Source organism: Tiliqua scincoides, chromosome 13 (assembly GCF_035046505.1).
Source record: "Tiliqua scincoides isolate rTilSci1 chromosome 13, rTilSci1.hap2, whole genome shotgun sequence".
Lineage (NCBI taxonomy): Eukaryota > Metazoa > Chordata > Lepidosauria > Squamata > Scincidae > Tiliqua > Tiliqua scincoides.
Window position 1 is genome coordinate 8,479,358 of NC_089833.1, and position 11,835 is coordinate 8,491,192.

Genomic DNA, 11,835 nt, shown 5'->3' on the forward strand with positions numbered 1-11,835 from the left:
GGGGGGGGGGGTTGCAACTTTTCATTCTTTAGAAGCCGTAGGAGTTTGTTTCTTTGGCTTTTGTAACAGGGAAGGATTCTTGATCCTCACCACTGTCTAGATGGTAGGTGTGATGGCTTGAAATGCATTACATAACCTCTAAGCCAAGTGCAGGGTGGGGACGTAGGAAGCGACATAATCACGTACCTAGGTAAACTCCTGGTGTGAAGGTGTGAGGAGTTGTTGGCTTGCTATGTGGTGTTGTAAGGCCTTTTCTCCGAATGCCGATGTTGGCTGAAACCAGATAGGGATTTTTTGGAAACGAAAATGTCTCGATCCGTGTATAATGGGAAGTGCTGCAGCACTGGGCAAGGGAGAGAATCGCCACTCCTTCTTTCCTAATATAATAGCTGGGAGAACAGGAGTTGCGAGACCAGCCAGTGAACATACTGGTGACCAGGTCACGCTTAGCACAGATGGGAGATGATCGGTTGAAATACTGACAGCTATTTAGGCAGAGGTGCAAGCCAAGCATACTTGGCTGTTACATGGCTTGCAATTCCACTCCAGGGAGCGCCAAAATTTTACCGTTGCCTCCTGCAGCGAGTGGCTTCTCCACTGTAGCGTGTCCTATGTTCAGCCCATGGTCACGCCACCACTTTTCCTTGCTGCTGCGTGGGGACTGTCATGGCAGTGTGGGGAATACAGAGAAGTGGCGAATGGCGTTCCCTGTTTGGAGCAATGCCCCACGGATGCAGTTTCAGGCACACTGTAAATGTACAGCCTACCCTCCGTCCATTCTGAAGCTCCCAGCAATGTACGTGAGGTTCTTAGGCAGTCACCCATCTGGGAACTGACCAGAACTAGACTTGCTTAGCTCCAGCAAAGTGGCTGGATCACGTGCTCTCAGAGCATGCCCTGTGCATCTTTTTAAATGACCTTAGAAAAGTGACGAAGCAGACAACCATATAGACAAAATACGGCAGGCGACCATGAAGACTGCCAAGAAGGAAATATGGTTGGAGGAGTGGGGGATTCTCTTGTCTGGGAGTCGAAACAGGGAAGATTTGTCTTGCAGATGTTTCATGGGATTATTTCATTCATTCCTTCACAGAGTTAGACCACCTTTCCTCCAAGGAGCTCAGAGTGGCATACATGGTTCATGGTTCCTCCCCTTCTTTTGACCTCACTACATTCCTGTGAGGTAGATGAGGCTGAGAGGTAGTGACTGCCCCAAGATCACCCAAGAAGCTTCCTTTCTGAACCTGGTTCTTCCAGGTCTAATTCCAGTTCCCAAACCACTACACCATCCAGGCTGCCTCTCTACATCATCCTGGATTAGCGTAGGGAGGAATTAGAAAAGGACTAGCTGCAGTCACAAAGTGGGAATGAGAGCGCAAACCGAGGCGAAAGGGTTATATCATTTCGAGGACTGCATTTGAACATGCTGAGCTTCAGCAAAAGTGACTGTGTCACCTGCCCTCAGACTGGGTTCTGGGACCATGTGCTCATAGGAGAGCCCATCTTAAGTGTTTTGGCATCCTAGTGCAAAGAGAGGTTATGGCACCCTTGGGGGCTAAAGTACAAATAGGCAGAAACTACTGGTGTTTTTTCCACTGGACTTGAAGGATCTTGCTTTCCTTCAACTTGTGTCCTGAAATCATCACTAGACACCCTGCTTTATGTGACTCCAGCTTCAGGAATTAGGTGACTGGCAACCAGTGACAGGGGTTTTTGTTTTGGAGCCCCAGTTTTAGAACGCGCACTTTCCTAGTGCTGCTACTATTATCTTTTCAGACACAAAGTCAAGGCTGTTTTTATTTGCCTTTACTTTGAAGCAAGATCTGGTTTTTAGAGGGAAGGGGTTGCCGCTTTTTGACAGAGCCTCTGTTCTGTGTGCAGAAGGTCTTGGCTTCAATATTTTGCATCTCCAGCTGGGATGAAGAAGAGTTTTGGTCTAGAACCCTGGACAGATGCTGCCAGTCAGTGTTGACAGCGCTAAGCCAGATGGACCATTGATCAGACTCAGCAGGCAGCAGTTTCCTAAGTTCCTATCCATTTTGGTTTTTGTTGTTGTTCTGTTGCTGAGGGTGCTTGCCATCAATCTTGACCTCTCCAAAGTGCTTGTTCTATTCTGTTTAGGTCAGGGGTGCTCACACTTTTTTGGCTCGAGAGCTACTTTGAAACCCAGCAAGGCCCGGAGATCTACCAGAGTTTTTTTTACAATGTTCGCGCCATCATAACATATAACATTTATGTGTACAATGTATGTTGGTGTACCTTGAGCCCCACTGAGTATAACAGGACTTACTCCTGAGTAGACATGCCTAGGATTAGGCTGTGAGGCTGCAATCCTAGCCACACTTACCTGGGAGTAAGCCCATTGAGTACAATGGGCCTTACTCCCTGCGTTTCCTCCCAGAGGCACCTGAAGGCGGGGGGGTCGGCACTCCGCGATCTACTCATTTTGCCTTGCGATCTACTGGTAGATCGCGATCCACCTATTGAGCACCCCTGGTTTAGGTGCTTATATGAGCTGCTTGGAGAGCGGATCTCATGCAGAAAAGACAGAGTTAGAGAAAATAAAATGTCAAAGTTGCTCCTGAATTTCACTTTGAATTGAGAAGCGTGTTCCTGTATCTTCTGCTCACATGCAGTGGCCATAGTGATGTCAAGGAAAGTTAAGAGAATTTCAGGAAGGATAGCAAAACTTTGCGGGGGGGGGGGGGGTTCCCAAGAATTAATAACTAGGATAGACTATGGTGGTTGTTTTGGCCCTAGAGCAAGGGTCTCCAAACTTTTTGGCCAGAGGGCCGCATCAAATGTCTGGCACGGTTTTGAGGGCCGGAAAAAATTTTTAAAAATAAAATTTATATCAATAAATTAGAGATGGAACTTAGATGTGTGAATAAATGAATGAATGGGCTCATTCATTCAACATCTCTGGCCCTCAGAACACCCTCCAGATGCAGCCAGATGCAACTGGGGGGAAAAAGAATTAATTTACATTTAAAATTTAAATAAATTTGCATAAGTTTACATAACTAAATATATTAAAGATGAACTTGTATGAATGCATGATTGTCTTGCAATAGCTCAGGGCCTATAAAAGGCCTTGCACAAAGCAAAGCCGGCCTTTCCTTTGCTTCTGCTACTGCATCACAGACGTGAAACAGCAAGCAGTGGAGGAAGCCCTCATCCCACAGCTTAGGCAAGAGGTCAAACAGTCACCTTTATGCTGAGAGCTTTTGCGTCGGGCCAGTGCAGGCTCCAACAAATCTCCGGAGGGCCAGAGGCTCATTGGAGACTGGGGGCTCCCTGAGGGCCTCATTGAGAGGCCTTGAGGGCCACATGTGGCCCCAGGGCCAGGGTTTGGGCACCCCTGGTCTAGGGCATCGTCTTTCCCAAGGATTGCCTGAGAGATGACATATAACTCGTGTTGTATTGATGCCTTATGCCTAATAAAGGTTTTGTTGTTGTTGTTGTGATATTGATGCTACATTCCCATGGTGATTTACCTGGGAGTATATCCTACTGAATATAGTGGGGCTTTCTTGGTAAACAAGCACAAGCTGGCACTGAAATGTATCTTAAGTAACTAGCTCTAGCTTTTCATTAGAGTATGTTAGGGCTCACATACAGCACTTTTTTACGTTTAACTGAGATTTTTAAATTTCATTTTTCAATTTTTTACATTTACACCAGTGTTTCCCAAACTGTGAACCGTGGCTCCCTGGGGAGCTGCCAAAACCAGCCCGGGGAGCCTCAGAATCCTTGTGAGAAACCAGCCTCCCTATACAATGTATAAGATTGTCGCTCTAATGAGGAGCTGCAGTAGGTCAAGGGAGCCACCAGTCAGAAAAGTTTGGGAACCACTGCATTTAAACTATTGCAACACACCCCAGGAATTTGGGGTGAAATGAGCGAGGTCTTCAAATGGTGTGTAATGAGTTTCAAAGTAGGAACAAGTGGCAGGAGAAGAAAGCATGTCAATAATGTAAAGTTTATTCTTTGCCATATATCTGTAGGGGATCTTGTCTGTTTCATGGGGTTAAGAGTCATGGCAAGCACCTGCATTTTAAAATCTACCATGACACCACTGATGTCAGCAGCCCAAGGATCTCCAGTGGGCAAGGGTGGGCATTCAGTACTTTATACAACTCCTTGCCCCCCCCCCCCCACTAATAACTAGCAGAAATCAGTTCTTTATTGAGTCAAACTATGCAAAGTTGCTTCTTGCCATACTCTACCAAGCCAGCCCAAGATCTCCTGATGCTTGAGGCAGTGGACCAAATGCTGCACCCTTACCCAATGCCGTGCCAGTTCTAGCTCAGCACTTTCCTCCAAATTTCCTCTCTGTTCCCCTCCTCCTTTCCCAATGCAAGGAGTGGAAGGAGGAGGTGGGACGGTGGAGGCAAGTGGACAGAGATGGGTGCCCCTACCAGTCTACTGACCGAGGCAACCAAGTCAGTCTCTCCAGGAATGGTAACTGTCTGGAAACGGATCGCTTGCCCCATGTTCATTCCTGTAGCAACTGTTACCCTGCATATGCCCGATCTCATCTGAACTCAGAAGCTAAGCAGGGTCAGGCCTGGTTAGTACTTGGATGGGAGACCGCCCGGGAATACCAGGTGCTGTAGGCTTATAACATGATCTGGGAAGCTAAGCAGGGTCAGGCCTGGTTAGTACTTGGATGGGAGACCGCCTGGGAATACCGGGTGCTGTAGGCTTATACCATAGTCTTTCGAGACTGAAGGTTGCCAACCATCTCCCTATACTGAACACTATCTCCCGATCTCGTCTGATCTTGGAAGCTAAGCAGGGTCAGGCCTGGTTAGTGCTTGGATGGGAGACCGCCTGGGAATACCGGGTGCTGTAGGCTTATACCATAGTCTTTCGAGACTGAAGGTTGCCAACCATTCCTGTAGCCAGATGGGCACTGTTTCGGTCGCTGCTACCTCCAGGTTTCTCCTCAACACTGCATCAACCTACATCTCTTCTGAAGGACAAGAACTGGATTGCTGCACAGCTGCACTTTTCTGCAGCCCCTCGTATCTGCCTGGATTGGGTCAGGCGCAGCAGTCCTGCATGGTCGCCGAAGCAGCAGCTGCATAACACATACATGTGGTACCATCACCAAAGCCAAGTGCTACCAGCCATACTGTGGTTGGCAACCTTCAGTCTTGAAAGACTGTGGTATAAGCCTACAGCACCCAGTATTCTCAGGCGGTCTCCCATCCAAGTACTAACCAGGCCTGACTCTTCTTAGCTTCTGAGATCAGACGAGATCGGGCATGGAAAGACTATGGTATAAGCCTACAGCACCTGGTATTCCCAGGCGGTCTCCCATCTAAGTACTAACCAGGCCTGACTCTGCTTAGCTTCCGAGATCAGACGGGATCGGGCATGTGCAGGGTATAGAGTACCACAAATGCTGCTTGGTACCACTGGAAAGCACAAGCCTAGCTTGCTTTGAAGCAGGAGTTCTCAAACTTTTTAGCAATTTTTAGAATGACAATTTGTTGGGACCCACCGGAAGTGATATCATTGACCTGGAACTGACGTCAGGGTTGGAAGTGACATCATCCAGCACTTATCACCCCCATACAACAAAATCTAATCAATCAGTCAATTAAATAGAAAGTTTACAGTAAGTATAAGTTTTAAAAATTATTTAAAGTAAAGAAGAACCCTCTTAATCCTTCCAAGCAGTTGCTGATCTACTTAAAAAAAAATTCCCCAAACATCCCAAAGGCTGCAACCCTATTCACACTTACCCAGGAGTAAGCCCCATTGACTATCATTGTTAAAAGCATATACTTGGTATCTTTAGTTATGAGCACTGATCTGTAACATTTCCCCAAATGCAGTCACATACCATGGGACCATCAAGTCTATTAAAATTAAAATACACATTGAAACGAATGGGGACCCATCTGAAATCGACTCATGACCCACCTAGTGGGTCCTAACCCGGGTTTGAGAAACACTACTTTAAAGGTTTTGGGTAGCTGCTTAAAATACACCTTTTTTTGCACCATGTTTGGTCATTTGCAGATATAGCATGCTGTTACTGTAGCAGAACAAATTTTCTGATCAAGCCCAGCCCATAATGGGCTCGACAGTCAAAGTTCATTGAGCTTGCTAGTTGTTCACAGCTTTCCAGTTAGCACTGGCTGGCTCTGGAGTCTGTCCTGCACCTTTCCAAAAAATGGACACCACTCAGTTCCAAATGTAGGAAGGAAAAATCCATTATGGGTTACAAGCCATGATGTGTATGTGCAACCTCCTGATTTTAGAAATGGGCTGTGTCAGAATGCCAGATGCAAGGGAGGGCACCAGGATGCAACTCTCTTGTTATCTGGTGTGCTCCCTGGGGCATTTGGTGGGCCGCTGTGAGATACAGGGAGCTGGACTAGATGGGCCTATGGCCTGATCCAGTGGGGCTGTTCTTATGTTCTTAACTACAATTCCCAGGAAGCCTTGCAGGTCTCTTGTTATCTGGTGTGCTCCCTGGGCATTTGGTGGGCCGCTGTGAGATACAGGAAGCTGGACTAGATGGACCTATGGCCTGATCCTGCGGGGATGTTCTTATGTTCTTAACTACAATTCCCAGGAAGACTTGCAGGTCTCTTGTTATCTGGTGTGCACCCTGGGGCATTTGGTGGGCTGCTGTGAGATACAGGAACCTGGAATAGATGGGCCTATGGCCTGATCCAGCGGGGATGTTCTTATGTTCTTAACTACAATTCCCAGGAAGCCTTGCAGGTCTCTAGTTATCAGGTGTGCTCCCTGGGGCATTTGGTGGGCCGCTGTGAGATACAGGAAGCTGGACTAGATGGGCCTATGGCTGATCCAGTGGGGTTGTTCTTATGTATGATGCCTATAAAAATGAACACATGTTGAATCCATGCCGTGAATGTATCTGAGTAGCGCGTGGCAAGCTCTTGAAGTCTGCCTTATCGTGACTCGGGGTGATAGCTTAAGGGTCTGATTTCAAAATAAGCAAATAAAAATTGCGGAGGAAATAAACAAACTCCTTAGCAGATGGGGAAAAGATGTAGCTAGCCCTGCTTCTTGGCTGTGCTGTGCTTCTGTTGTAGTCCACTATTTCACAATTTATACACTGCGCACTGCAATTCATGTGCTGCTTAAACGATCGGCCATTTACATGCGCTTGTCTCTGTGTTAAGGCCCTGAAGGACGAGACAGACTTCAAGCCATTTTGTATCACGTCGTCGCTCCCTTCCTTGGAGCTGGACCTTAGTTGCTTAGCACCTGATTCAGTATTTAAGTCATTTACACCCTGCCGAATAAATTGAGGTCTCAAGGCAGCATACAACCAACGTTTGGGGGAGAGGACAGACACTAGTAAAATGCCAAAAGAATAGCAAAATATAAGGTGCAGTAAATTGTATGAACAATAAAGTGTTATAAAAGAAAAAATGCAGTCACAAAACCCCAAAGCAACTAATTAAGAAGGGAAGACCAGGTGGAGAAGGAAAGTCTTCAGGCCTTGAAATGGATCCATGCTTCGGATTATCCTAGCAGAAAGGACTTGCCTTCCGGGCATTTAAGTACATTTTCTACAATATCAAATCCAGTAGTATTATGACTGTGAACTTGTCCTGAAAGTGAAATTTCCATAGGTCTAAATCCCAGCTTTTTAAAACCCTGCTAACTGGGCAAAGAAACACCTTTTAAAGTCGTTTAGCAAGAGGGAGTCGTTTAGCAAGAGGGAGAGCAATTGTCTTCCTTCACCCCAGCTGGTACCCCTTTCTTCTGCATTCTCTTTTAGATGGTGAGCTCTTTGGGGACAAGGAACCATTTATTGATTTGTTTTGCTATGTAAACTGCTTTTTGTCGGAAAGTGGTAGATCAATATTTTTATTAATAGTTATTGTTAAGCAATAACTGGGCCACTGAGATACAGGAAGCTGGACTAGATGGGCCTATGGCCTGATCCAGAGGGGCTGTTCTTACGTTCTTATTTAATTCACCCTTGAAAACGTTAGGAAGGCCCACCCCCCAAAAGCAGCCATACAGAATGAGAAAAAGATGCAGTATCCTTCATGAATTACTAGAGAGCCAACGAGATTATGGCCGCAGTCCTAACCAACTTTCCAGCACTGAGGTAAGGGCAATGCATCTCTGAAGTAAGGAAACAAGCGTTCATGAGGAGGCCTCCATGACTGCCACCCAATGACCGGATGCAGCTCATGCCCCACTAGCACAGCTGTACCCATGCTGGAAAGTTGGTTAGGATTTGGGCCTAAGAAAGCCAGGCACCCGTTTGCGAGAGAATCCGTTCAAAGAGGGCAATCTGGGGGAAAAATACGAGAACAAATGGCAAGGAACTTGACAGAGGGCAGCAGGAGGTCATGGTGTCACCTTGGGTTTGGGTGTTAGCACCTTATGGGAGGATATTTGTAGGGTAGCCATGCGTTCACCCTCCCAGGTGTCCTAGAATACACTCACTAGACTGTGTGGAACCTGTGGTTTGCTGCAGGAGATTTAAGGAAATCTCGGATTAATCCGAGCTCGTTGCTGCAGATTCTGCTGAGGTTGGAGGTGACGTGTAGTGGCATGTTTTAAGTTTATCCTTTATGTGGAAAATTGACATTCTGTGAATTTCAGGCTTCGGAACAGAATTCTGCCTGTGATTGTCATTGCCTTCCGGATGGGAGTGCTTTATTTTACTGTAATTATTTATTACATTATTTATTACTTTATTTCATTTTGGAAATTCATACCCCTTTCAGTAGCTTACAGTAGCCGCCGGCTTCATAGCCTGGCGGAAGTCAGCAGGGATAGGACCAGTAGTGTCACCGCTACGGAGAGAGTTCTGGAGCCTGGGTGTGACTGCAGAGAAGGGTCTCTCCAGGGTTCCAACCAACCACATGTCCAAGAGTAGAAGGGCGCAACGGAGGGCCTCCCCGGTTGATCTTGGCAAGCAGGCAGTTTGCGTGGAAGGAGGTGGTCCTTCCAGGATCCCAGCCAGGTGCAAACCATTTAGAGCTTTACAGATTAAAATCAGCAGTTTAGAATAAGCCCAGAGGCACACTGGTAACCAGTATCGGTGTTGCAGCTGTGCTGGGGTGTGTGGTGTGTGTGCAAATGCATGAACCACGTGGTCCTGGTAGCCAGTCTGCCGTGGGCGACGGAGCCACTGCATTCTGGAGCAGCCAGCACTTCCAAGCAGTCTTCAACTTTCTCACGGGGCTCATTTCATCCTGGCTTTGCAACCAACAGGATAAGGAAGTCTCAGAAGTTAACTGGTCAGACATAGTCTCTCCTCCCATAGAAGGATTTACATGAGTGTTTGCATGAATGCAAAGCAGGGCATAAAACACTTATTTAAGCGCCCATTTTCAGCCTCGGTTGGTATTGCTCTGTTTAGAGGCATTGGGGAGTGGTAGAATTGGCATGAAATGTGACAAGGGCAAGTAGAGCCCTCACATTGAAGAAATGTGTTTACACGTCTCTGCTGTTTGGCTTTTGGGGGGCTCTTTGGAGTAAGCAGGGAGGAGCGAGTGGACAAGGTTTCAAGCAGAAAGCAGCAGAGGGACCTAACTGAGAGAAGGGGCCTGTTTCACACATGAGATTACCCTGCACATCCCTGATCTTGTCTGATCTCGGAAGCTAAGCAGGGTCAGGCCTGGTTAGTACTTGGATGGGAGACCACCTGGGAATACTGGGTGCTGTAGGCTTATACCATAGTCTTTTGAGACTGAAGGTTGCCAACCATCTCCCTATACTGAACACTATCTCCCGATCCTGTCTGATATCGGAAGCTAAGCAGGGTCAGGCCTGGTTAGTACTTGGATGGGAGACCACCTGGGAATACTGGGTGCTGTAGGCTTATACCATAGTCTTTCGAGACTGAAGGTTGCCAACCATCTCCCTATACTGAACACTATCTCCCGATCCTGTCTGATCTCGGAAGCTAAGCAGGGTCAGGCCTGGTTAATACTTGGATGGGAGACCGCTTGGGAATACCGGGTGCTGTAGGCTTATACCATAGTCTTTTGAGACTGAAGGTTGCCAACCATTTGGGGGTGAGATGAGATGCTCCCACATCTACAGTGCTCACTATACTACTACTATATTGGCAAAGCTAGAAAATGCACATAGTAAAGGTCATGGAAAAGGAGAGATTGGGCAAGAAAATATGAAGGTCTGAGATGACACACAGTTTTCTCCTAGCCCTGCCCTTTTGAGTCATTGCACATAGTTTTGTTGTCTTATAGAACTTGGGGAGTAGATATGGGTAAAGAAGGGATTATGCTATCATCAGTTGCCAAATCCCAATTATGAGGGTTTTAATTAACCCATTTCTGCCCAGCCCAACAGGTACACACGTGTAATCCCTGTTGCATGTACGCAACGTTGGGCAGAAATGGGTTTTAACATTAGGCATGCTTTTCAAGGCCTTCCCATGGAAACTGCTGTAGGAGTAGAACATGTTGATATTTTATGGAGGTGTGTTGTTTTTTTTTAAGAGGGCCACAGAAGAACAGCTAGTCTCTCTTGAACTGCCCCGTAGGAAGCAGAGGTTGGGAAGCACTGATTGAAAAGATAATATTTGAACAAGAATTTGGCTAAAGGTCATTCTTTTTACATTTTTGCCTCACTTTTTAGCACAGTGCCAAAATGGTGAACAAAATTTATAACAATAGGAAACAAATTCAGTATAGTCCATCAACAAAGTAGAATAAAGCCAAGAGAGACCCATCCAGAACAGGCTGAAAGCATAACAAAGGGGAAAAAAAACAAACACCTAAATACTAGGAGGGGACAAGTCAACACTCCCAGGGCAAAGCCCTGACCATGTGACTGCCCACAGGGTTGTTGGCACACAAATCAGAACTCCTCATATGCTCTTAATGGTCTTTTGTACATTGTAGACCAAAGAACCTTGCAGTCAATGCACTGGGGTGTCTAAAATAGCCTCATTTCCAAATAAGCAATTTTTAAAGATGATCATCCAGTAAAGCTAAGTTCCCAGAACATGTTTTGATACATAGTGAGGGTAAATGGCTATGCAGGCTTTGGATCGAATTAGCTTCTGAAGTCCTGCCCATAGCTTCGTAGTGAATGGATCCTCTTGGTTTATGCCAGGGGTGTCCAAAGTTTTTGGCAGGAGGGCCACATCGTCTCTCTGACACTGTATCAGGGGCTGGGGGGGGGGGAAGAATTAATTTACATTTAAAATTTGAATAAATTTACATACGTTTACATAAATGAATATATTAAAGATGAACTTATATGAATGAATGAAGGTCTTGCAATAGCTCAAGGCCTATAAAAGGCCTTGCACAAATCAAGGCTGGCCTTTCCTTTGCTGCTGCTACTGCATCACAGACGTGAAACAGCAAGCAGTGGAGGAAGCCCTCATCCCACAGCTCATGTGAGAGGTGAAACAGTTGTCCTCACGCTGACAGCAGTTGCGTTGGGCCAGTGTTGGCTCCAACAAATCTCTGGAGCGCCAGAGGTTCATTGGAGACTGGGGGCTCCCTGAGGGCCACATTGAGAGGTCTCAAGGGCTGCAAGTGACCCCAGGGCCAGGGTTTGGGCACCCCTGGTTTATGCAAAGTGAACTTGGAGCTATACCAAGGAGATACAGTGCAATCAGTGCTAACTTACTCTGGAAACAGGCTCTGCACCGTTATCCAGTGCAAGTTTTGGGCTGACTGCAGGCCAGCCCAGGGCAAGGGGAAAAATTTCTTCTTACCCTGCATCATGCTGCAGCAGCCCCAATCGGGCTACTTGGATCTGCGCCACCTAAAGAGGTGGCACAAATCTGAGAAGCCCAGAGCTGCCCTGGGCTGCTTGGGAATGTGGCTAGGATCCAAT

The 11,835-nt window shown here is 46.7% G+C and overlaps 1 protein-coding gene and 2 pseudogenes across 1 annotated transcript in view; 2 read left to right on the top strand and 1 right to left on the bottom strand.

The window, feature by feature from the left end:
* LOC136663868 (ankyrin repeat and fibronectin type-III domain-containing protein 1-like) overlaps window positions 1-11,835 on the top strand; it is a 473,183-nt gene that overhangs the window by 412,360 nt on the left and 48,988 nt on the right. The window lies entirely within an intron of this gene.
* LOC136633736 (5S ribosomal RNA) lies at window positions 4,503-4,622 on the top strand (annotated as a pseudogene).
* On the bottom strand, window positions 5,293-5,412 carry LOC136633754 (5S ribosomal RNA; annotated as a pseudogene).